The following is a 12,604-nucleotide window of genomic DNA, read 5'->3' as shown; positions in this document are numbered from 1 at the left end:
AGCCCTGAGATTTCTTTGAAAGGACTGATGCTAAAGCTGAAACTCCAGTACTTTGGCCACCTCATGTGAAGAGTTGACTCATTGGAAAAGACTCTGATGCTGGGAGGGATTGGGGGCAGGAGGAGAAGGGGACAACAGAGGAGAGATGGCTGGATGGCATCACTGACTTGATGGACGTGAGTTTGAGTGAACTCCGGGAGTTGGTGATGGACAGGGAGGCCTGGCATGCTGCGATTCATGGGGTCACAAAGAGTCGGACACGACTGAGTGACTGAACTGAACTGACTGATTTCATAATTTATAGTTCCTATACTAAATCAGAGTTGTGCAGGTGAAATTTGAAGGGTCATTGATCATTAGTATTTAACCTGAAATTCTAAGTACGCTAGAAATTTCTAATATTTATTGGTACTTGAGGTATTTGTCTGTCAGATTTCAGATAAAAAATCAGAAGAAAAAACTATTCTGGAGAGAATCTCTGGAATTCATCCGGAATTCTGGAAAACAACTCCCTTGTTAAAATATATAGAGAAAATGTGCTTTTATAGCCACCGTTAGCAAATCATTGTGGCCTTTCCTAATCTTTATAAAGTAAACCAATATAACATTTTTATAGAAAAAATAAGTTATGTTCGTAATTCATTGGATAAAAAGCGGATGTAACAAGAGTAGAAGAAAAAGAATAGTTAAGACTGTCTCTTGTCAAACACAGCTGGACATTAGTGAAAGTGATGAAAACAGATTTAATTCAGTAAATACTGACTGTGCGAAAAAATGCTGAACTCCATTCAGATTTTCACAGAGATGTGGGGCCTATTAAAGGCAGAACGGAGGAGGCGGGGGTGACTGGGTCTCCAGTAGAGTCAGGGAAGTGAAACTGTAAGGGGTGGGTCAGTGCAGAAGGCTCCACTGTTGTGTCTGCTAGTAGCAGGCCTGGAAGTTAGCACTTTATCCTCAGCGGAGCCTGGGAGGCAGGCCCGTCTGTCCTCAAGGTTACCTGTGAAAGGAACGGCTTGTGAGTCCTTGAGAAAGGGCAATTCTGAGTAGTAGGAAGTACAAATACCTCTGAAAGAGACAGAGGAATGATTCACAGTTGGAAACAATCTTTAGTAAATACTCTTAAGAAACGGAGGTCAGAGGACTCTCATCAGGTGTTGCCTAGAACAAATGGTAAATTCTTTTGACAGCCCTGAGCTTTTCCAGGCAGGAACACCCCTCTCCCTCTGCTTTCCCTCTGCCTTACCGCCACACCCCCCTCCTCTTATTCCCTCTTACTGGATCTGATAGGATGAACTCCAAGAAACAGAAACTATCACTGTAAGTATTTTAAGTGAGAAGGGTTTTAATTCAGGAAATGATGTGCTTAATATATTAGAAGTGATGGGAGAGGAGTCTGGGCTGGGCCCCCAGGACTGACCCCAGAATGACCCCACTGGGAGGCTGCTATGTCTGAGGCCTTTACTAGAGCTGTAGGTTGTAGAACAATTCCCTGAGCCCTAATGCAGGTATTGTGTGTGTGTGTATGTGTGTTAGTCACTCAGTCGTGTCTGACTCTTTGCAACTCCGTAGATTGTAGCCTGCCAGACTCCTCAGTCCATGAGATTCTCCAGGATGGAGAATACTGGAGTGGGTTGCCGTTTCCTTCTCCAAATGCAGGTGCTAATTACTGGTAATTAAGTAGCTATCGCTGCTGCCGCTGTGGCTGACTTCCAACTCTAGGGGTGCTGGAAAGCAGACTCCCATAGCTACAAGCTCAGCACTGACTCTTGACACCCAGGGAACAGGGCCTGGAAATTTGCTGCTGCAGGAACACCTCCCGTTTCCACAACTGCTCACTAGCAGAAGGAAGATCAGTTTGAGTCTGCTGTACTTCCAAATTTTTAAGTCAACAGAAGCTAGTTTGCATCCAGAACACTGGCCACAAAGGTGTCTTTCTACTTTCCTCCTGCTTTTCTCCCCTCCCCCATCTTATAAGTGGATTAGTGTATACTTGAAAAGGGCTAACCATTGATGAGCTTTGAAAACTAAACATGAAAGAGGTGAATACCATGCTTTTGTGTAGTTCATGGTCTAACAGACATGAGTCCTTGAATAGAATTATGCCTGTGGGTTTTGGAAACAAAAGAAGTTAACTCTATATGGAAGCAGAACAGTTGTCACAAAAAATAAGCTAACTGCTATCTATGGAAAGGTCGACTACAAGGTTGTCCACTGGGGAGTGGGTAGAGGGTCTTCTTAGAACAAAAAGTTTAATAATGTAGATTTCAGAATGCCTAGGGAGCTAGAGAATAGCAGTTCTGTACAGTTGTAATGCGAGGGTAGTGGCTGTGACTCTAGAAAAGTGTCTTTGGAGGTGAGAGCTTGCCTGTAAGAAGGAGCTCTGACTCCCGAAAGAACAGTAGTATCACAACTACAACCAACATCACAGGATGCTTCTTGGTCTTTCTTTAGCCTGGCTTTGTAGTTGCTGGAGGAATTAGGCCCGGGCCTGTGATACCCAAGACCTGCTTCCCGATGAGTATTTCCTCTCTAAACTTCTAATTGTATTTACTTCTTAGGGCTTCCCTGGTGGGTCAGATGGTAAAGGCTCCACCTGCGATGCCGGAGACCTGGGTTCGATCCCTGGATTGGGAAGATACCCTGGAGGAGGGCATGCAACCCACTCCAGTATTCTTGTCTGGAGAATCCCCAGTGACAGAGGAGCCTGGAGGGCTACAGTCCATGGGGATCACAAAGAGTCAGACACGACTGAGTGACAAAGCACTTTTACTTCTTAGGCTTAATAGAACACAAAATGTCGTCATTTTTATGGGCACATGCAAATCATTTTTTGATTCATCTATCACATCTTAAGCTCTGGTTGTGCTGGGCCATGTACTCAGTGCAGAGGAGAAGCAGATGACTGTGTCCGTGATGAGGAGTCTTCGGTGGGAAACAGACATGCAGACACTGGCAGTGTGATCCCACAGTTGATCCAACGGGGCATCGTCCAGAATGTGCTGAGAACCCTGAAGAGGTCTCTCCTGCATCATCTGGAAACATCAGCAGGGACTTCACAAGAGAAGCAGTGTCTTAACTGACAAGGAAAGGCTAAATGGGAATTTTCAAGATGGTTTAATATGTGGAAGGATGTTCCAGGGAGAAGTAGCCTTTCATGTATCAATAGTCCTTGGCGAGGAGAACCCTGAATGTTGGGGGAAAGGTTGACATGACTGGGATGGCACCGTGAGGACATATAGGACCCAGGATGGGTCCTCGAGAAGGTGCCAAGTACGAGACTGCCTAGCAGAAGCTGCAGATGTCTGAGGACTAGTGAGGAAAGGTTTCCTGAGGGCCTGGGACATCAGAGAGGGCTTGTGTGTGGGCGTGAGAACCTGATTAAGGCTTGGATTTGGAAAGAATGCAGGGGCATGTCTGCAGGTTCTGTAGCGGTGGGGGTTCCATCCAGAGGTGATGCAAATGTTGTTGCAGAGCGGGAGACAAAACCCATCCACGGCAGAGGCACGTCTCTGAGACTGGCAGAAACTAACTTTGGCTGGGTTATCCGCACATGTCATGGAAAGCTCACCGCACCAGGGGTCTTTAAGGGAGTGAGATGGAAAAGTGCAGCAGAAGTCAGTAGATTCGAGCCTACTGTCAGTTGTATAGATAACTACAGATGACTGTAGTAACTGTAGATTTGAATCTATAGTTAGTTCTGTAATGTTGGACACATTCTAGAGTCCATGAGTTCCTGGAGCTACCAGGTATAGAGTTAGGGCTGTTAAATTTAATAATCTGTACCCCATTTCCAGTTCTCAATTGCCATATGTCTTCAAGATGTGAAAGCGTTAGTGGGTTTTGTTGTGGTGATACTGTTATTTAGCCTTAAGAAGGCAGATTCAGTTGTGGTAAGGAACCCACCTGCCAATGTAGGAGATACAAGAAATGTGAAATCGATCCCTGGATCAGGAAGATCTCCTGGAGGAGGGTATGGCAACCCATTCTAGTACTTTGCCTGGAGAATCCCATGGACGGAGGAGCCTGGCGGGTTATAGTCCATGGGGTCACAAAGAGTCAGACACCACCGAAGTGACTTGGCATGTAGTTCATGCACAGTTATCTGGCTTTAAGAAGGCAGATTCAGTTTGGGGAACTGGGACTTACACCTGAAGTTTCAGCTCGGCAACTTAGTAGCTTCATGACCTTGAGAAAGTAGTTCACTCTTCCTGAGCCTGTTTCCTTATTTCCAAGTTGGATAATGTTTGCCTGGCCTACCATGAGTTGTTTTCAGGGTCAGATGTGATGAATATGTAAAATACTGTGTGTTCTGTAAAATACTACAGGAAACATTTGAAACTAAGTGAAGTCATAGGCTACTTTGCTAACCCTGTGAGAGGAAACATAATCTGGATATAAGCAGTGCCTTTGCAAATAGAGAATAATATTGAGGAAGATATTTGGAACAAAATGCAGATAGGAAATAGTGACCTGCCCCACAAGGTTGATGGAGAAGAGGAGGAGATGAGGGGAGTGCTCACAGTGATGGGGGTGACAGGGAAGGTAGTTAATGGTATTTACTTAAAAATCTCTGTGCTGGATGCAGGAGCTAGGGCTCATCCCAGAACCAAGGAATTCAAATCTGCATTGTAACAAGAGGCCTGAGGGATTCGTGTGCACTTTTGTGCCCCCTCTCCTAGAAAATACTAGAACTGAGTGTCGTGTTCCATCATAGCTGGGTCTGCCCAACTGTGAGCAGCCTGGGGGCTTTGAGTGGCCTCGGGCCCTAGCCTGACAACCAGACCTCACTCGGAGCTCTTTCCTGATCAAGACAATACGGGAATTATTTCCACCAGTGGTTTTGCTTTCCGAGGAAATCAGGTGAAGGCAAAATACTCCAGTCAGAGGGATGTTGATGATACCTTAATGACAAAGGGTACAGAGAATTTAAACTTAAAAAGAGAGGAGAGAGAATCTGTTGAACATTATATAACAAAGCCAAGAATATGAAAACCAATGAGCGCTGCCCCGGCAAACAGCTTGACCACAAAAAATCTCATGAGAGACCCTGGGCCAGAACCACCAGCTGAGCTACTTCTGGAGAAACTCTGAGAAAAGAAATGTTTCTCATTTTAAGCTGCTGAAAAGAAAAGAAAATCTCTGTGCTGACACTGTAGAAAACCTATTTTAATGCGAAGTAAATATTTGTTTTCTGGGCAAAAAGCAAGCCAAAATGAGAAATTTACTTCCAAATTTCAAGAAGCATATGGAAAGAGAACCAGGTCTTAGATATTTGCATCTCTGTCATCTCCACTAATACCTGTGTGTTCAGGCACTCAGTCGTGTCCGACTCTTTGCGACCCCTTTACGACCCCCTAGCAGGGGCCTGCCAGGCTCCTCTGTCCCTGAAATTTTCCTGGCAAGAATACTGGAGTGGGTTGTCATTTCCTACTCCAGGGGATCTTCCTGACCCATGGATCGAACCTGTGTCTCATGCTTCTCCTGCACTGGCAGGTGGTTCCTTCACCACTGAGCCACCAGGGAAGCCCACGTCCACTAATACTTTTATACAAAACGCTTAGATAATAAAAGATGATAATCTGTTTTTCCTACTGTGGAAAGAGAAAGAAGATTAACTATAAAGTGGTGAGATTTTAGTAGCTCTTTATAGAATTAAATGAGAGAATTTCTTGATGCCTTCTAAATAAAACCAGAAAACTCCAAGTACACGGGGACATTTCTAGAACTGAATATAGAATCCTAGGACGTGTTTCTGCTCTAGGTTTCTGCAATCGCTACCATAAAGGGAACAGTTCAGATGCTCTGTAGTATGGCTCCCTTCCTCAGGAATTTCTCTAATACTTGACACAGAGCGGGAGGAATGCAGACCTCTGGAGGTCGTATTTTATGTGTTACTATGGCACTGTCTAAATATTATGAACAGAACAGTGGTATATGGCATACAGCAGCCTAATGCCATGAAACCATGGCAGCTGGAAACCATAGTTCTGAGATGTAGGCTTCTGGTGTGAAAGGTTGGCATGAATGTCTTTAATAAGTGAATTATTCTTCACTGCACTCAATTAGATCCAGTGTGGAGAGATGAGGTGTCACTTCAAAGCAGCTTCAGTCCAGGGAGGGTCTTACAGACCCTACACGGAAACAGGACAGGGCCTAGTGAGGGGCCGGCCTGAGGACAGGACTTGTAGCCTGGGGACCTCAGCTGTGGCACTGATGCTACAAACAGAGTTGCTTTTAAAGTGCAGCCCAGAACTGTGGTTGGAGGAAACAAGATAACTTAATTCTGGGCCCTGCAAAGTCCCCAAAGCAAGGCATGCCTTTCTCTTCTAGCTCCCCTGTTTTGAGCAGTTGAGACCCCAAACTCTCAGCTACCCAAACTGCAAGGTCTGATTCTTTCTCATATTCCAATAATTATTTATGAAACTTCTGTTCAAATTTTCATGTCAGAAGTGGTTGTTGTTCAGTGGCTTAAGTCGTGTCTGACTCTCTGTGACCCCATGGACTGCAGCATGCCAGGCTTCCTGTCCTCTACCATCTCCCAGAGTTTGCTCAAACTCATGTCCATTGAGCCGGTGATGCCATCCAACCATCTCATCCTCTGTTGTCCCCTTCTCCTCCTGCCTTCAATCTTTCCCAGCATCAGGGTCAGAAGTTACCCACCATAAAGTACAAGTCTTTTTCCTCCCTGTTATAGCTAAACCAAGTAAGGTTCATTAGAACAAGAAGTACAGCTCTGTGCTTCTTTTTGAATAACAGTTCTATGAATGCTATTTTCTTCTGTTGATTATGCCAAAGCCAGTTTCCTCTCTGAATGAATGTTTCTAATATGTGAATTCAAAATACAGCAAACCTACGTCACGAGCCAGCCTGAGTGAACAGGAACTAAGCGCAGCTGGGGCTTTGTGGCTTCTCTTGTTTTTTTTCCTTTTTTTTTCTCCCCTTCTTCAGATAGTTGCTATTGAATATTATTTTTTTTTAATTAAAGAGGGAAAAACAATTCTCAAAAATCTTTTTACCTACACCAAGAAATTCAAATTAAAAAACTGGAAACTTTCAAAAGAATGAAGTTTACTTTGCAAAATGCAGAGAAATGCATCCATGTCATTATCTGGATGAGTTTTCTTAACACCAGAAAGTTTCCACTTCCCTCTGTTTTTCTGTTTTCTCATCTGCCCTGCCAAGGATGAGATGAAGAACCTGTTCCCTCTTTTCTTGTTGGTTCCTCTCTAAAAGGATGGGAATAAATTTTAACAAAGATTTTACCTCTTTTCATTGGTATATTTAGACATGGCACCACCTGGATATCCTTGTCTGGAAAACTCCTTTTAAAGTGCAGGAGGTCTAGAAAAAAGTATAAGAAGTAGAGGAAGTTTAAAAATATCTGTTGAATGAAACCCTGTCTCAGAATTTTTTTCAAACATCAAACTACTCAGTGTTTCTTTCTCCTTCTTGAGGCCTTTGATACACAGTATACAATGTCAGCAAAACAGGATCAAAGTTCAACCACAATCAAGCATCAACATAATACATTAAGAACTAATCAAATTCAGTGACATTGTTGGTATGATCTTGAATCAAATACTGCTTGAAATAAGTGGCTCGTTAGCCTAGTCTTGAAAATAGGCTTTGCTGCAGATATTTTCATTATGTTCCTCATTAGAAACGGTGTACACAAGAGCTCTGGACAACTTTAGCTTTTCATCAAAGAGCAAACAAGAAGGTAATAGACAAATATGAAAAAAAAAATTGCCTGGGTTTGTTTATCATCCAGTCATTTCAAAGTGTCTTACCACCGTCTTTCCCCTGTGCAGTGGAAATCTAAGCCGTTATCGTAAAGCTTCTTAAATGCCAGACGTGAAAACTAATTGTTCTGAAAGATGTCCCTGACAAAGTGTGCTCAAAGTCAAGCCCTTATCAGTAAGCAGATGAAAACCAACAGGCTTTTGCAATGCAACTCTGTGGTCTTCCTGCCTGTTGCCCAGCTTAGTGAGACATAAATCGTACTGAGTGGACAAAAATCGCCTGACACTTGCTGTTTCTAGGCTGTCGCATTTCTGAAGAAGGAAGTAGATTAGTCAACTGTGGCATCTGTGAGGAGCAGGACTATGACACAGAGATAACGGATCATTGGTGTGCTTCATCAGATGACAGGGTGCAGGGTGTCCTTTGATGGTTTGGGAAGAGATGATGTCTTTATCCTTTTGGCAAAGCTTGGCTGTGTTCTCTTGCTTGATGATTTCAAAACAGTTGCTCAGAATGAAAGTATTAAAAAATATGTTGTAAAAATGAATTTCTATCTCTATTGTAGTTGTAAAGTAGTAGATTCTGTGTCAGTGGTTCTCAGCCAGGGGTGATTTTGCCACCCAGGGGACCTTTAGCGACCTCAAGACACACTTTTCATTGTCATGGCTCTGGGCTGGGGGCTAAAGGCCTGTCATGGTTGGTCAGAGGCAAGGGGTGGTGGTCCACGTGGTCCAGTGCGTAGGACAGCCTCCCTCCGTGAAGCAGCTTCCAGCCCCAGGTTTGAGAAACTCTGTTTTATGTGACTTTTCAGAATGAAAAAATTACTTAACATACAAGACATAATCCTAAATTTTTTTTGGTCTTTTCAGGTTACAAAGCTAAGCATTTTTTTGTTTTCATATATATTTTTAGAGGTTCATTGTCAAATAAAACAACTAGTTATGTTATATCCAGTTTGAAACTGCAAGACATAATTATATTTTTTAAGACATGAAAAGGAAACATATTTCCTCCTTTTATGTGTGTGTTAGGATCCATTCACCATCTTCTACCTGTTCTTCTGCTGCTACTGCTAAGTTGCTTCAGTCATGTCCAACTGTGCGACCCCATAGATGGCAGCCCACTAGGCTCCCGCATCCCTGGGATTACCTGTTCATGCACCCCCAAATAGAAGCCATTTTCAAACCTGAAAATAAATGGAATGTAAACTGCAGGGGGGAAATGTTTTATTTCATATTGAATTCATAAGCACTACAAACATTATTATAACCCATATTATACTGAGCTATTCAATAGTAACATCTCTAGGCTTATCTCATCTTGTTGAAGTGTAAGAACAGGATGAGGATATAGTATCACTACACAGTGAAGTGAAAGTGAAAGTGTTAGTCATTCAGTCATGTCTGACTCTTGGCAACCCCACCAGGCTCCTCTGTGCATGGAATTCTGCAGGCAAGAATTCTGGAGTGGGTTGCCATGCCCTTTCCCGGGGGATCTTCCCAAACCAGGGATCAGACCTGGTCTCCTGCATTGACAGGAAGATTCTACCATCTGAGCCACTGAGGAAGACTTACTTATTGCACAGTAAGGATCAGTGCAATTCTAATTATAAAGAGCAGCGGGAATCTGGATTCAGCTTTTAAAAATTTAATTTGATTTTTATTTTATAATGGAGTACAGTTTATTTACAATACTGTGTTAATTTCAAGTATACAGCAAAGTGATTCAGTTGTGCATATACAAATATCTATTCTTTCTCAGATTCTTTTCCTACAAAAAGTTTATTATAGAATATTGAATGGAGTTTCCTGTGCTATACAGTAGGTCCTTATTAGTTATCTATTTTTCTGTATATAGTAGTGTATACATGTTAATCCCAAACTCCTAACTCAAGATTCCACTTCCCACTCATCTCTCCCACTGAGAGGGAAAAGGAAGTCAGGGAGAGACTGGAAAGAATGTGAATGTACCTCATTCAGCTTAGAGAAATGCCGTGGTTCTACCTGACTTTGCTGTGGCTAGCAGACTGTATTAGAGGAAAGCTCATTTCAAAGAAGCCGGTACCTCAGCCCCTGGTTGGAGTTAGGATATGTATCTGTATGCATCTTTTACCAAGCTGGGCGTAAAGATGGTGTGGATAAACAGTGAGCTTGATCACAGAGACCCTGACTGCCTTCTGCTGTAATTACTGAATATCACTCCGCTTCTGTAAGACATTTTCAAATTATTTCTGAACTCCTGGAAGGGCTGCCTCACATATGGTCACCACGTGCCTCTACCCTGCCCTGCCCTGCCCCCCTGCCGGTCTTTCCTGATATTATACACCCGAGCTCTCCAGAGGTGACAGGGGTCCTGCTAACCGAGCTGTCTCCAGATTCTCTTAAAACTGCTGTTCCCTGTCTTCCTGGGGAGATGCTGGAGTTGTGGATTTGGTTCTGAATAGATTTAGGGAAAAATACCCCTCTTTCCAATTTCTTGCTTCCTTCCGGGCCCCTCTCCTCCCATAGTATTGATTGACTAATGATTCATAGGGTCTTTGCAAAGGTCCCTTCTGTCCCACAAGCAACTCCTAAAACTAACAGAAAAACCCTTACCAGCTACAAGCAAAAGTCCAGACATGGCCCACTGCTGGTCCTTTCCGTCACTGGACAGTTCTTTTTTTCCAGTGACAAACATAAATAACATATAACCTCTGCTCAATCTACTGGTTAAGTTTCCCAAATATTTATTTTATTTATTCCAGAAAATTATCTGGCTTCCTGGAAAGCTCAAATGGTAAAGAAACTGCCTGCATTGCAGGAGACCCAGGTTAGATCCCTGGGTCAGGAAGATCCCTTGGAGAAGGGAATGGCAACCCACTCCAGTATTCTTGCCTGGAGAATTCCATGGATAGAGGAGCCTGGCCAGCTACAGTCCATGGGGTTGCAAAAAGCTGGACACAACCAAATGACTAACACACATATTCCAGAAAATTTATTATCTACATTTAGCTTAATGTAGATAGCAGCATGTAGATGGCAGCACAGATGTAATAGATGAATATTTCTTTACATTTATGTAACAGAAGGATCATTCTGGAGATTAAAAAATAAACAATCTGTTCCAAAATGAAAGTCTGCTGGTGGTACAGAAAACTGTGATATTTAGAAACAATTTCCCCCAATTTCTTCTTAGTCCCATTTTAAATTCCTTGGTATTCAGTTTAAGCTGTCAACTGAAAGGGGAAAAAGAGGCTTTAATCAAAGGGAAATGGAGTAAAAAGTAAATAATACAACACAGGTGTCATTAGCCCAAATCCATGTGACACAGGAAGAATTTTGATTAGTCAAGAACTTTTGAGAACCTAGATCCCCTGAGAACTTTACTTTTAGTTGCATTGCAGAATTATGGCTTTTCTGATTATTTTCACATTTGTATCTCCAGCCCGATCACCCTCCTGGACACCACACTAGTGAATCCTACTGCCAACTCCCTATCTTTACTGCCCGAATGTCTAAGAGGCATCTCAGACGTCTGGGTGAGGACCGAACTTCTCGTTATCCCCCTCCACCACCTCCATGTCTGTCTAGACTTCCTTCTCTAAGCTCAGGGCACCTCCCATTTTTCTGTTCCTCAGGCCCAAAACCTTGGGGGTCATTCTTCTTGAAATTTTTCTTCCTCCCTACACAAAACCTATCTCTAATCTGTGTTTCATCTTCAAGATGTATGCAGAGTCTAAAACTTGTCTCTACCTCTGCAAATACTATCTTTGTACCAAGCCACTGTCATCTCTCACCTGGATTATTGCAACAGTCTCTTGTCTAATCTCTCATTTCTTCTTTGGGCCCCTTAGACTTATTTCAGCAAAGATGCTGCAAGTTAGATTGGTTAAAACCTTTCAGTGATGTGTCATTTTGCTTAGAGAATAAGTCAAAGTTCTAACAAGGGGCCTAGAAAGCCCTTCAAATGTGTCCCCTCACTTTTGTATCTGTTTGATCTGACCTCATCTCCTGCCAAAGCTGGCTTCTAGGTCCTGGCAGATGGCTGAAGGATCTGCCGGAGCTACCTTGACATTTTTAATAATTTTGAGCAAGGGACCCCACATTTTCAGGTTACGCTGAGCCCCACAATTTACATAGTCAGTTCCTTCCGTCTCTACGGTTCCTCTCGTCACCCACCACCCTCACGCTGACCCCTCATACTTCTGTAAACATTCCCGCAACCGCTCCCCGCCAGGTCTTTGTACTTGCTGTTCTCCTCTGTATTTCTCTTTTCCCCAGGGCCCTGGCCTGACTCACAGCTCATCTCCTTCAAATATGTCCTGATGTTAACTTTGAGCAAGACTTGCTTTGACTGCACCATTTATGTTGCAAACTGGTTACCTGATCTATTGGCTCTGCTGTATTTTTTTTTCATTGTACTTATGACCTTCTTGCATAATAATGTCTTCTTATTTATTAAGTCGATTATCTATATATCTCCCTTTTGAATATAATATGATTCATGAAGGCAAGGATCTTGATTTTTTTTTTTTTTTTACTGCTGTATACTGTGTGCCTGATACATAGTAGGTACTTACAAAGCGGTTGTTGAGGGAATGAATAAGCACTGGCCACCGAGAACAGAGTCTCAGATATAACCTCTGTAGTTAACTATATTTAACATGGAATGAAAAGCTATATATAGTTTTCACTGAATCTTGACTCATTTCATTCAGAGCAAGTCTTTGTATTGTTTTCATACACTACTTGTTTCACTCTAATTCAAAAAAATACTGTATTGAGACTTAAATTACACTGAAATATGAGAGAATTCCAGCCTATATAAAAGCAGTCAACTTTAGGCCAATTTTGAAATAGAAGATATTTTGTGGAAAGGGGCA

The 12,604-nt window shown here is 42.7% G+C and overlaps 1 long non-coding RNA gene across 1 annotated transcript; it reads right to left on the bottom strand.

The window, feature by feature from the left end:
• Window positions 1-4,061: 4,061 nt before the first annotated feature.
• Window positions 4,062-8,780, bottom strand: LOC104982660. The gene is made up of 3 exons (XR_824540.1): window positions 7,791-8,780; window positions 7,264-7,341; window positions 4,062-4,901 (listed from the first exon to the last, which is right to left on the bottom strand). It is a non-coding gene; the product is annotated as an uncharacterized LOC104982660 (long non-coding RNA).
• Window positions 8,781-12,604: the final 3,824 nt, after the last annotated feature.

This window comes from Bison bison, unplaced genomic scaffold (assembly GCF_000754665.1).
Source record: "Bison bison bison isolate TAMUID 2011002044 unplaced genomic scaffold, Bison_UMD1.0 scf7180017864537, whole genome shotgun sequence".
Taxonomy (NCBI): Eukaryota; Metazoa; Chordata; class Mammalia; order Artiodactyla; family Bovidae; genus Bison; species Bison bison.
This window is presented reverse-complemented; position numbering and strand designations above follow the sequence as displayed.